Source organism: Vicugna pacos, chromosome X (assembly GCF_048564905.1).
Source record: "Vicugna pacos chromosome X, VicPac4, whole genome shotgun sequence".
Taxonomy (NCBI): domain Eukaryota; kingdom Metazoa; phylum Chordata; class Mammalia; order Artiodactyla; family Camelidae; genus Vicugna; species Vicugna pacos.
In genome coordinates, this window is record NC_133023.1 from 92053160 (window position 1) to 92066719 (window position 13560).

At 36.3% G+C, this 13560-nt stretch overlaps 1 long non-coding RNA gene across 2 annotated transcripts in view; it reads right to left on the reverse strand.

Moving 5' to 3' along the window:
* Window positions 1-12089, reverse strand: part of LOC107034704 (uncharacterized) — a 30648-nt gene extending 18559 nt beyond the window's left edge. Inside the window, exons 1-3 of one of the 2 annotated variants that reach the window (XR_012067513.1) lie at window positions 12020-12089; window positions 11101-11444; window positions 694-806 (exon numbers count right to left, since the gene is read on the reverse strand). This is a non-coding gene — a long non-coding RNA (uncharacterized lncRNA). Of the gene's footprint in view, window positions 1-693; window positions 807-4687; window positions 4824-11100; window positions 11445-12019 lie in introns of those variants that run through there. The other variant, XR_004186746.2, reaches the window with a different exon arrangement.
* Between the last annotated feature and the right edge of the window lie 1471 nt (window positions 12090-13560).

A 13560-nucleotide genomic window follows, 5' to 3' on the forward strand; every position in this document is an offset into this window, starting at 1 on the left:
AACTCTGAGCTCTGACGCTGCTGCCAAATGGGACCAAGGCCCCATTGTGCCAAGTACTTTCTCCCAGAATGTTAACTTCATGCTCAAGGGACAGGAAGACACAAATGATCATAAGCTTTGCACTTGGTTGTGAATCACTTCCTTTAGTCCTGCCTGCACTGGGAGGGGGTCCACACCCATGACATCCTGTGCCTGGAGTTCCTGTGTCTGGACTTCCTGGCAGCTGCCTGTTCAGTCCTGGCCACTCACTAGCCAACTTTTACAATTATATCTAGCCTTTGTCAATGTATCCTGTAAGCCTTGGAGATAAAGGTAAGGATACAATGCTTGGAGCTAAGGAATGCTCAACCTCTCCGCAGGTCCACCATTCTTCAACTTCCTGGTCTCTTGGGAGGAAATACCAGGGGCTTACGGCTTCACCAAACAATTTCCTCATGATGGCAGTAGTGCTCCAGAAATGTCAACCAGGCCTGCCCTTAGGCCCTCTTCTCCCACCCTTCTAGTCTGAAAAAAAAAAAACGCTAACAAAAAGTAAAAGACCACTAACAAAATACTGACAAAACTGCCTTAGTTTTGCCCAGTTTGAGGAAACTTGCTCAGTCTACTGGGATCTTGCTTTCCATTTCCATTTATAATCTAACTGAAGCCTAAACCACTCCTCCTCATCAGGCATTTCCTTTTGTTGAGCATTACCTTTCCATCAGATCTTGGCCCCACAGTTCAGCTCTTCTTCACTCAGCATTCGTTCTCCAACATTTTCCCAATTATCAAGTTGTCTTCTAGGGACGAGTGTCAGGATACCAGGACTAAATGGAAGAAAACTCTGTAAGTTCCAGGCCTGGGGAAGGTCATCTCAACGCACCTGACTTCAAGAGCTTCCTAGATTCCCAGGGAGTCTCCATCCATTTTCTAGGACACATTAATACTTTTGTTTTCAGTGGAAAGCTGTTTTTTGACTAAGCCACTGAGATTTTTAGGCCATAAGGCCTAAAATATCTCGTACTGGTTCATGACACATCATCCTACCTGGTACACCAAGTGTACCCTTATATTTATGTTTTAATTTTAAAATGTATATTTATTATTTTTCCATTGTTTCTGTCACTTCTATAGCAGAAGCTAATTTCTGCCTTTCTATTTAAAACAGATATAAGATTATTCTGTTTCCAGTGAATCTTGGGAACATATTATTGGAAATTAGGATTTCAATGCATTCCTGTCTATATTTTTGAACTTCCATGTTGTTTCCAATGTCTGCTTTTCAGGTGGAATTACTATATTTTATTGTATGTACATTTTAAATGATATTTTTCATACGTATTTCTTTAGTAATCTTTTTACACACATTGGTATGAACTATATAATTCTGCCAACAGAAATGTATTTGGTGTATATGTTTGCACATGAAATTTTTTTTAAATAACATGTTGGATCATATTGAATCCAGTTTTGTCCTATATGTTTAACATAGTAATTATTTCACATGGGTCCATATCCTTAATTTCTTAATTTTTAACCATGAGAATAGCTTTGTTTTCCAACATAGATTAAGGTGATACATACCTCTTTAAAATATTCAAAACTAAAGAGATTATGAATTAGAAATTTTAATCAGTGTTCATAATCCCACCTTTTATACATAACTAGAATTTTTTAAATTTTGTGGCTCTTTTCTTTCCCTTGCAGATATAATAATGAATAGCTTTTATTCATAAAATAGGTTTCTATTTACTATATACTTTTATGTCATTCTATGTTCACATACTGTAATATGAACATCTTGCCAAAATCTTATATTCTTGCGATTTGTTTTCTAGATCTTAAACAAATTAACTCTAACTCCATTTTTTTCATTAATTGATCATAGTTATTTATGAAATACCCCTATACTTCAGATATATGATGACAAAAATGTTATTTAAAATCCTATTTTGCTCATGCATAATGACCAAAATAAATTTATTATACATATCCTCTATGGAAGTATACAAGCTATCTAAAGCATCTCTCAAAAAATTTGTAGATACTGACAGGCACATGCAGAATAGATAAACAAGATTATATTGTATAGCACAGGGAAATATATACAAGATCTTGTGGTAGCTCACAGTGAAAAAAATGCGACAATGAATATATATGTACATTCATGTATAACTGAAAAATTGTGCTCTACACTGGAAATTGACACAACATTGTAAAATAACTATCACTCAATAAAAAATGTTAAAAATAAATAAAATATCTCTCAAAAGGATCTCATTCATAAGTAAGTATTTGTACCAATTTGATCTACTTGGCAATATTTATTTCATAATTTTATGACCCCCTTCAATGTCTCCTGGTTTCCCGTATGTCTGGGGAATGATACTTAACTGTCATTCTGACATTCCTTTCATCAGCATTCTGGGGATTTCTTTTTCATATCTCCTCTATTGGATCTCCAATTTCATAAAACCCATATTTTCCCCTTTTTAATAGTTTCTAGAACTTTTTTTAAAAGCACAGCCTAAGGTAATTTTTTGAAAAAGGTTACATGGCAAGTAAATTTTTAAGACTTTGCATATCTGAGGATATCTTTCCCCTTACACTTCACTGTAAGTTGGGCTGTGTATAGAATTCTAAATTGGAAAAAATTTTTGGTTTTTTTAGAAGACTTTTTTTTTTACTGCATTCTGGTCTTCAGTGTTGATATTCAGAAGTTCAGTCATTCTGATTCTTCATATTTGTATGTTAGTTATATGATATTCCCCGTTACTAGTGTTCTGAAATTTCATAATAATATGTCCTCAGGTAGGTCTCTTTTTAGCCAGTGTGCTGGCAACTTGGTGGCTCCTTTCAATCTGAATTGTCATTTTTTATATTTCTGTGAAATTGCTGGGAACTATTATCTGGATAATAAATCACATTTACAGATGTACTATAATTTTCTTAGTTGTTTTCCTTTTTCAGTTTTGAAAATTTTAAGTATGGTCTTTTTCCAGTCTCTTTGATGAGTTTTATATTTCTGCTATATTATTTTTAATTGCTGTGTTCCTTTTCATTGTAACTATCTTTTTCGTTGTATCCTTTTCTTCTATCATAGTTGTAATATTGTCTCTTGCCTGTCTGATGATATTTATAATAATTTTTTTAAAGCTCTCTTCTCCCTTTAGGTTGATCTTCTCCAATATAGTTCTATGTTTTGGTCTATATCTTTCATTGTTAGGGGCTCTCTTTTGATTAGTGTTTGCTTGGTATATATTATCCCATCATTTTTATTTTTTAACATATCAATATCTTTATATTTAAAGTGGATTTCTTGTAGCCAGAATGTACCTGGCTCTTACTTTTATAAGTAAAATCTGAAAATCTGTCTTTGAAATGGATTGTTTAGATCATTTACATTGAATGTAGTTATTAATATGGTAGAATTTTAATCTATTATTTTGCTGGTTGTTTCCTATTTGTTCCTTTGTTCATCATTCCTGAAATTCTAGTGGAGCAGCTTATTATTTTTTGATTCCAGTTTTATCACTATTAGTTCATCATTTATACTTCTTTGTAAATTTGTATGTGGTTGACCCAGTGTTTAAAAAAATACATGTTAACTAATCCCAGTTTGATTTCAAGATTTCAAGTAATACATTGCTTCTCACATAGTATAAGAACCTTGTGACAATACATTCTTTCTTCCCATCTTTTGCGCTGTCATTTTACTTCTGAAATATGCTGCTATCTTTCTAATAGACGGTCAAATATATTTTAAAATAATTAGAAATAAGGGAAAATTTTTTTTGTATTTACTTTCATTTAAACAGTTTCTATAGATCTCTAATTCTTTGTGTCAATCTCGGGTGTCTGTCTGATATCACATTCCTTCTGCGTGAAGAGTTTTCTTTAATATTTATCATAGTGAAGGTCTGCTGATAATGAATTTTCTTAGTTTTTGTCTGAAAAATTATTTCTTCTTATTTTGAAAGACATTTTTGGTGGTACAAAATTCTGGATCGAACATTTTATTTTTGTTTTGAGTACTCTTAAGATGCTAGTTTATGTCCTTATAGCTTAAATAATGTTTGACCAGTCTGCTAGAAATCTCAAGAAATATCTTGTATCCAGCTATCCTCTAGATTTTCTCTTTATCTTTGTTTTCAGGAGTTTGACCATTGATGTGTCTTTCTATGTGTATTAGTCTGTGTTTAACTACTTGATAGTTTTACCCCACAACTTCCTGTTCCAGGACTTCCTGGGAGCTGAGAGCTCAGTCCAGCCAATCCCACCGGCCAGCTCCTACACCTGGACCTCACCTTTGTCACACCACCATCAGGCCTTTGGCCAAAGCACCTATAACAACTCAGAGAAGCCAGGAAGGCCCAATTTGGGACCAGGTCCTGCTTAGCTCTTCCGCTGAATGGACCTTTTGAAACTGAAAGTCCTCACAGAAACAAAGCAATGCCGCAGTAAGTATATTTTAAACTATTTCCTCATGATGGCAGTAGTGCATCAGCTATGCCAAAAAGTATTTTCCTCCCTGCCCCACCCGCCCTCTTCACCCGCCCATCCTGTCCGAAAAAACGTTACCAAGAGGCAAAAGCAAAAGGAAATATGGCTGCCTTGTATCTTGCCCAGTTTGAGAAAACCTGCTCATGCTAATGTACTTTTGCTTTGGTTTTCATCTGAAACCAAACTGAGGCCTCAAACTACCCACCCTTATCAGGCATCTTCTCTTTGCGAGAATTCAGTTTCCACTAGGCCTAGTCTTCACGGTTTGGTTTTTGTTCTAGCATTACATCGCCAGCATTTTCACAAGTTGACTCCTCCTGGGAGCAAGTCTCAAAGATCCAGGCCTAAACAGAAAAAGAGAACACTGAAAATCCAACCAGGAGGGTATCTCTATACATCCATGGTCTTTGCCTGGCTCATCTCTGCAGCTCTCAAATTCTCCTACATCTTCCAGGTAAAGACATAGGTTCTATGTGTTGAATTGTTAGCAGCCACTTGACTGTGGCCCTAAGAAGAAGGTCCACATAGCTCTCATCACTATATGCCATTCAGTGCCCCAGTGGCAGGATGTCAGAAGTTACTCAGTTTTGTCTCATGCTTTCATTTACCATTTGGAACACAAGCACTTTTTCATGTCATTAAATGGTTTCCAATTACATTTCTATGACTTTATTGGAGGTAGAGGTGTATGTGTCTGTGTTACCATTTATCTTCTTTTTTTCTTAATGGAGGTATTGAACCCAGGACCTTGTGCATGCTAAGCACGTGCTCTACCACTGAGCTATATATCCCCACCCCACCATTTGTCTCTTAGAGGTCAGTCTTAAAACCATTTCCTCATTAGTAAGTAAGATGTGCTTGCCAAGGATTCAGAAAGCACTGCCGTAAAACTTACGACCACTGATTATCTTTTGGATTATGTTTCCACTCCTCTCAATACAGAGTTCTATATTTGTGTTCAAACACAACAATAAATTTATAGTAAAACTACAAGTTAGAACATTGTGGTTCCACAAGAAATCTTCACTCCTGATTCCTAGGCATTTGGAGAATATTACATCAAATTTGCAAATCCTCATTTTAGCAAATAAATCATGAAAAGTAGGACTTTTTATGCCCTATTTATCATATATTTAATATATAGTATATATAAGGTATTTGTTACATGCATATATATATATATATATATATATATATACACACACATACATATTTGTTTCTCCTTAATTATAATTTGACTTATGGGTTTAGTTTCTGCACAAATTCTTCTGCATAACCTTATATAAATTGTATGGCCTCATATTAATATATATTTTCCCCAGCTTGATATTTCTTTACATTTTATTCTCTTCCAAGCAATTAAAAGAATGACACCTACTGTTGGCAACTTGTTCATATTTTGAGAAATTAAAAAACCAAAAGTAAATGGCACCTGAATCAAAAGTAGAAGAAATAACTTTTAAACCATCCCTGCCATACAATCTTACATGTTTCCCATGCATATATATATACACACACACACACACACACACACACATATATATATATTTTTAGCCTAAATATATATATATCTTTTTTTAGCCTAAAATCCCAGCTCCCTTGTAGGTCAAGTATTCAAACACTGATTATAGTTTTGAGTTGTTAGCAAACATCATTACCATGCCTTTGAATACTTTATATTTCTAACATTGCCTCCTTTTGCATTTCTTAGGATTAAGCAGACTGTCTAAAAAATTACCAGCTACATTAGCCAACTATAAAGTTCAGTGAGGTCACAAGTAACGCTCATTTGAGCAGACAAGGATTTCCAAAACATGGGTGTCTTGAATCCTCTTGTTTTCTGTGATTAGTTAGAGATATAAATACATAAGGTCTCAAATGGCCACAAATAAGTTGTATCAATAATTTTTTCTGTACACATTTGAGAATTTCTGGACTGGTTCTCAAATTACAAATATATTATTGGCTTCTTAAAATACACAATCTATCAAAAACAAATGGAAACACTTTATCCCAAATCCCACTTTTTCCCACGTGAACTATTAACAGCTTGATGAGTATGCTGGTTTAAATTTAATAAAAGTTATTAAAAAAACTATTCTTGAGAGCTAAATAGATTTTGTCTACATGTCATCATTATACTCCCTATATTTTTCAGCACAGTACTAAACACACACACATACACACTAAACGTTTTCATTTTTCTTCAAACCCTGGTCACACAGTACATGGAGTTTGGTGCTATGAAATTTTGACTACTTAACACTGGACAGTGGGTAATTGTCAACAGTGTTCACTATTCATGAGCAACATGGTAGTTTTTCATGGTTAAATCTCACATCATTCCTTTATTATTGATCAAATCCTAAGAATAACATGCATCTGGAAAGGAATCAGTTATTTCAGCAAATATAAAGTAGTAAAGAAGCGACAGATTGATCTCACTAGGACTCAATAGATATACTACTGATGTTTGATCTATTGCATTCTGCTTTTATGTTACATTTATTATATAACTGTACATGTGTGGGCACCTGTGTAATGACTGTCAGGGTTTGTTGGTGTGGATTTTGACTTACATGATACATATGGAATATCCTTGCAGTTTGAGTTGGCTGTGTGATTAATTTTGAGAGGCAGTGTCTCTTGGACTTTAATCTGTGAAAGATTAGGCCTTCTGTCATAAAAGCCTCTTCATATGACATTAAATATGCTTCAGAAAAGTAGGTTTTCTGCTAAGCATAATTTGGAAATACTATTCTGTTTGAACAACAATTAAGAGTGAGGCCTTTAAATCTTGTGTATACACAGACCTGTGCACATTTTTAAAAGAAATACAGATTTTGTAACATCCCCATCTTAATTGCATATTAGGGTGATGTTCATTGCTTTTTTTTTTTAATTTCTAATGCTTTTTTTGCTTTCAACACTTCAAGACTTCAGACAAGTAGGTAAAACTTGAAGGTGAGCCATTGGAAACATCACTCTAGAAAGCCAGACACTGTCAGTTGTTTGGCTGTACACTTTCTAGGTACTTCCCTTGTGACTATTCACTTTTTAGAATTCGTGTGTTTATGTGTTCGACTTGAATTAATCTTGTATGTAATAAGTAGAAAAAGACAGCCTTTATGTTTCCTTTTCATTTTCCTTGTATTAGCCACCTAGGATGGTTTGATCCTAAAATTCCAACACTTGTGCTTTTTCCCCCTGAATCAAAGGTATGGACATCTCTCCTGATAAGGACTCAACAGAATAGATTTTAATCTTTCTAAAGGCCAATGAAGGCTGCTGGCTATAGCTGAACTTGCTGTAGCCGAACCCAGAAAATGGACCCTTTTACCTTCCCCACTATCCACTCTTACAAAGGAAGCCTCAATGATCCTCCTTGGCCCTGCCTCTCTGCGTTCCTGTGGGAGTGTGGCTGTGTGATCAGTTTTGAGAGGTAGAGTCTCTTGGACTTTTAATCTGTGAAAGATTGACCAATGTTGACCAACTGACCTCCAAAGAGTTTAGCCAATTGACAACGCTTCTCACCTGGTTAGGAACTTGTATAATTCTACAAATCATTACACAGACTGGATGATATTAATGGCTTTATTTTCAGTGGCTTGCTCAGGTTTATAATGAAGAGCAAAGGGTATTATGGGAGAACATGTTGAACTGCAGTTTACTTTGGTACTGGTGATTTTGAACATCTCTGCTAATAAGACTTCGGTGCTGCATGGCCTTTTACTGTGCCTGCTCTTTCCTTTGCCACCTTTCTCACTGGGTGGGGTTTTTGAAACTTTTCATTCTGAAACAGCTTTTGATCTGAGATGAGTGTCAATGATTGGGGAATAGTTAGGGTTGGCAATAGTTACAATCTCCTGTCACTAGGCCAAGGTGTCATGCTTGAATTCCTGAGACTCAGAAAGGTGCTGTTGCTTCAGTTTTCCATCCACTTCCTGGCCAAATGTAGTCTCTTAATGTATACCAAAAGGTGTAAACTCCAAATTCTTGAGCATGAAGAATTCTAGGCCTAGGGAATTCTGTCACACACAACTCTAACTTCAGATATGGTTGACTGTCTTCACACATCCAGCTTCCCCAGTCCAGCATATGATCAAGTCAAACTGTTACAACAAAGCAGGCAGCTTAGCTCATCTGATGCAGGCTTTCTTTGCTATCTGCTTAGCTGAAGTAGAGTGAAGAGGTCACTGCACGTCTTCATAGGGTACTTGACCATTGGGACATGCTTTCTCAAATGTCTCCCAGTCTTCCTTGGCTACCCTTAAGCAAGAACAGCTTCAACGGATAGCTACACCCAAATGCTTCAGATGTGAAATGGAGGCCCAGCTCAGGGACGTCCACTCAGCCTCACAAAAGGCCAAACCTTTCTCAACTCCTAGGCCTCACAGGAGTTCTAACAACTTTGGGTTTTGTCAGACTACTTCCTCTTGGCGGCGGTATTGCTCTGGAAAAGGCAACTGGCCCAGCCCCGCCCCCAACCCACACCAGGCCTCTACTCCCGCCTATTCAATATGAAAAAAAGCCACCAAGAGACCAAGGGGTCAGGAAACAAAGCTGCTTTGCTAATCACCCTGTGTGGTGGAAATCTGCTCAAAAGGACAAATTTTTCTCCTAGTTTCCCTCATAAATCAGGCTGAGACCTAAACCACCTACCCTCATCAGCCAAGTTTTCTTTTCAAGAATTTCATTTCTACTCTACCAAAGCTTTGCAGATTAGCTCTTCTTCACTCTGCCTTGATCCCCAAATTTTTCCATGTTATTTGCTTTCATGGGCAATTCTTAGGGATCCAGGGCTAAAAGAGTAAGGAAAATGAGGGAAATAAAGGCCTGGAGAAGAACAAATCTAGGCACTAAGCCATGTGGCTCTTCACTTATCTCACTGCCAGTTCCATTGGGAGTCCTCCATTTTCTGAGTGGGCACTAGGCCTTGTGTTGAGTGGGAGGCAACCATTTGGCTGGAACCCTAAGAGAAGGGTCCAGATAGCTCTCAAGTCTGAATTTCATACAATGTTCCACTTGGAGTGATGCACATACTCGACATAAATGAATTCCAGTTAGAAGAGACATGATTTTGTTTCAAAGTTTCATCATGTAACACTGAAACACAACTATGTTCCCATGCATGTGATTATGACCTTCAGTGGCTTCCTATGACTTTATTATTATGCATATATACGACACTAATTAAGTCTTAGAGATCAGTCTTCTAGCGTTTTCTCATAAGCAAATAAAAAATGGTGCTTGCAAAGGGTTCAGAAAATAACCATGTGCTAGTCAAGATTTAAAAAAGGGCTGTCATAAAACCTGTATTAAGCACTGAGAACCTTTTGCACATGTACTTCCATTCTTTTAACACACACACATAGTTCTCTATTTATGGTAATAAACTACAATAAATTTACATTTAAATTGGATTTATATATGCATCCTATTTTAGACCCAAACTTCAGATTTCACTTCTGATTCCTGGGTAGTTTGAAATTATGAAACATTTGCAATACCTGGATTTTAGACAATAGAACATTTGCAAGGAACAACTTGATTGATCTATTAATTAAAGAATATTAATTAGGTTCTCACTTAATCATTTTTAATTCATACACAGGACATAAAATTCCTATAATGCCACCACTCAGGAATCCTGATTTTGAGATTTGCCTTACCTAATCATTAATATGACATACATATACATGTATTTTTTTCCCTAAAACTAATAATGAACACTGAACAGACACTGAATACTTATGCACCAGAACATTAGGGTTTCTTTTTTTTTAATACTTCTCGAAATTTACACCCAATTTTTATCTTAAAATTTTCTTTAAAACTATAAAGAAAGAAAACAGAATTCAATAATTGAAGGTTGAAATTCCATCACCCAGATGTGTACCCTAAGAAAACTTTACAGTGGATGCATTCACACCCTTTACATGCAGCTATAATCTTTCATTAATGCCTTGTTTTATATAAATATAAATATGGATATAACAATGTCGACTGAGTTGAAAAAGCATACTCACTATAACACTGACCATCATTGTAGATATGTAGCTTCCTAAAATGCTTATCTATAAATATATTTATATATAAACAATTTACACACACACACGCAAACACACACAGGTTGCCTCTATTTAAACATAATTGCACACGTACTGAGTGTAATTTTACACAGTCTTCAGCGCTGCCTTATACCGTCTGCATACTTGCATATCAAAATATATTTTAAATGATTGAAAATATTTTTATAATTTACTCTAGAAGACCTTTCTATTCCAAGAAATTACAAAAGTTATACCTCCTACTAACAAAGCATTCAAATTCTGAGAACTTTTAAAGTAGAAAACAATCTGTATCTCAATCAGAAGAAATAACCACTTAAAAACATCTTTGCCATGCATTCTTATCTCTTCACTTTGCATATATGTGTACTTTAAAAAACAATGTTCAAATTCCCTTTTACTTTGAGCATTAAAACAAGTTTTCCTACTTTGCAGCTTGGATGCCTTTTAAAACATCATTAAATATTATTTGGAATTAGGATATGTTTTTAAGTTTTGCCACCTGTTTTTGCATTTCTAGAAATAATCATGCTTCTTTACAATGTACCTGCTACAACAGCCATATATGAAGAAGTGAAGCGAGATCACAGGTAATGCCACCTCCTGCAGACAAGGACTTTTAAAATGTGGGCTCCTCTTCAATCCTCTTCACTTGTTTCTGCTTCTCATCTGTTTGTGCCAGGTCTGCTCTCATAGCAGAAGCCCACCCTTCTTGGCTTGGCTGGGAGGTTCTACCTTGCTTCAGGCTCTCCCAGCTCCAATTTGGTGCACCTGAGACCTCCAGCAGCACACTGGGTCCAGCTATAAGCCTCCAGGAATTGTCCTGTCCTCTGCGCTCTGCTACCACAAAGGTCCCAGTTCTCAGCATGGGAACGCCACGTGCTCTGAGGGCTAGGAGAGAGAAAAATACCCACAGGCCTAGTACTTTGTTAGTGCCTTCCTCTGGTCCCGCCCACACTGGCAGAATACCAAGACCCCACCCCATGACTTCCTGTGCCTGGACTTCCTGGCAACTGCTGGCAGTCCTGCCTCCCCAATGACTGCTCCTACACCTGAACCCCACCTTTGTCTAGAGCTCCCCGTTGGCTTCTGGAGGAGGCTCTGAGCCCATCTTGGGGCCCGGCCCTTTAGCCTCCTCACAGAAGGGACCTTTCCAAACTAAAAGTCCTTTCAGAGAGGAAATCTTGGGACATTTTCCAGAAATTTCCTCATGATGGCAGTATTGCTGCAGAAATTCTATCTAACGCTGTCCCATGCCCTTTTCTCCCGCCCGTCCAGCATGAAAAAAATGTGACCAAGAGACACAGATGGCAAGAAATATGGCTGCCTTGCTTCTTGCCTAGTTTGCAGAAACCCACTCACACTATTGTGATTTTGCCTTTGGTTTCCATCTGCAATCAAACTGAGGACTAAACCTACACTCTCATCAGGTGTCTTTTTTGTTTAAGAACTCAGCTTCCACTTACCCAATCTTTGTGAACTCGGCTTTTTCTTCACTTAGCATTACATTGCCAGTGTTTTCTCTTGCTATCAAATTATCTTGGGATATCAAGAGGCAAATCTCAGGAATCCAGGCCTCAAAGGGAAAAGAAAATGGTTGCACCTAAGAGCTTGGAGAAGAGCAAATCTAGACACTTGTATACATGGTTCTTGACCTGACTCACTTCCCAGGTTCCCTGGGAATCCTCCATTTTCTGGCCTGGGTACTGGGTCTTGCGTGTATTTAGGGAGAAGCAACTATTTGTCTGGAACCCTAAAAGAAGTGTCTAGATAGTTCTCAAGAGTACGTGCTATACAATGTCCATGTGAAATGATACACATACTCAAATATGTATAAATTCCAATCAGAGAAGACATGATTTAGCCTCATGTTTCCATAATTTAACATTGGAACACAGTCACATTCTAATATCATTACAGGGCCTTCAGTGGCTTCCTATGACTTTATTGTGTATGTGTGTTTCACTGATTATGTCTGAAGGATCAACAATATAGCATTTTCTCATACATAATTATGACATGGTGCTTGAAAAGGATTCAGAAAATAACCATGTGCTGATCAAGAGTAAAGCTCTGCCATAAACAGTACTCGTTAGTACCGCTGATAAACGTTTGGATTATGTTTCACCATGCCCATACAAACTCGCTTCCCATATGCTCATGCACTCATTTCAGTACACACATACACACATGTATATTTAGCTTTATACACAAACATTAGTTTACACTAAAACAAGATTTATTTGTATTTCACGATTTGGTTTGTATTTTCATGAAAAATTTGCACGACCTGATTTTTAGTAAATAAAACATTGGCAAAGAGCTTCTTGATTGCCACATTCACCAAAAATGTTAGGATCTTAATGAAGAAATGTTCAGTTCATAAGACACTTATTTAACAACTGGAAATTTAATGCCTATGATGCCACCCCTCAGGTATTATTACTTGAAGAACTACTTTCTAATCTTTATTATGCTAACATGATACATATATATACATATGTATATTCTTAAACAAATATTGAATGACAACAATACATGTGTGCCTCAGAAATTAGTTTTTCTCCCTTCTCAAAAATTTAACCTACATTTTAATCTAAAATTTAATGTTAATATTTTATTATTAGAAACTATAACAGATTACATTACTATATAAATAAAGTTTGTCTCTGTATCACTCTAACATTGTGAATCCAGATGTGTATTCTATCAAAGATTCAAGGTGAAAGCATTCACATGTTTTATAGTCATCAATACTATTTCATCAATGTTTATTTATTTATTTATTAAAAATGAAGTCTTTCAAATTTTTCATGATAATGACAAACTGTCCAGGAAACAGAAGTGAAAATATGATCCAAGCCATTACATATGAATAAATCCCATTTTAATATAAACGTATTATTGTGTATGAAGCTAGATATCAGTTTACATTTGCATACATATATACACATATACATACACACACAAACTCCACAACATGCATATATGGACACAGAGGGTGAAG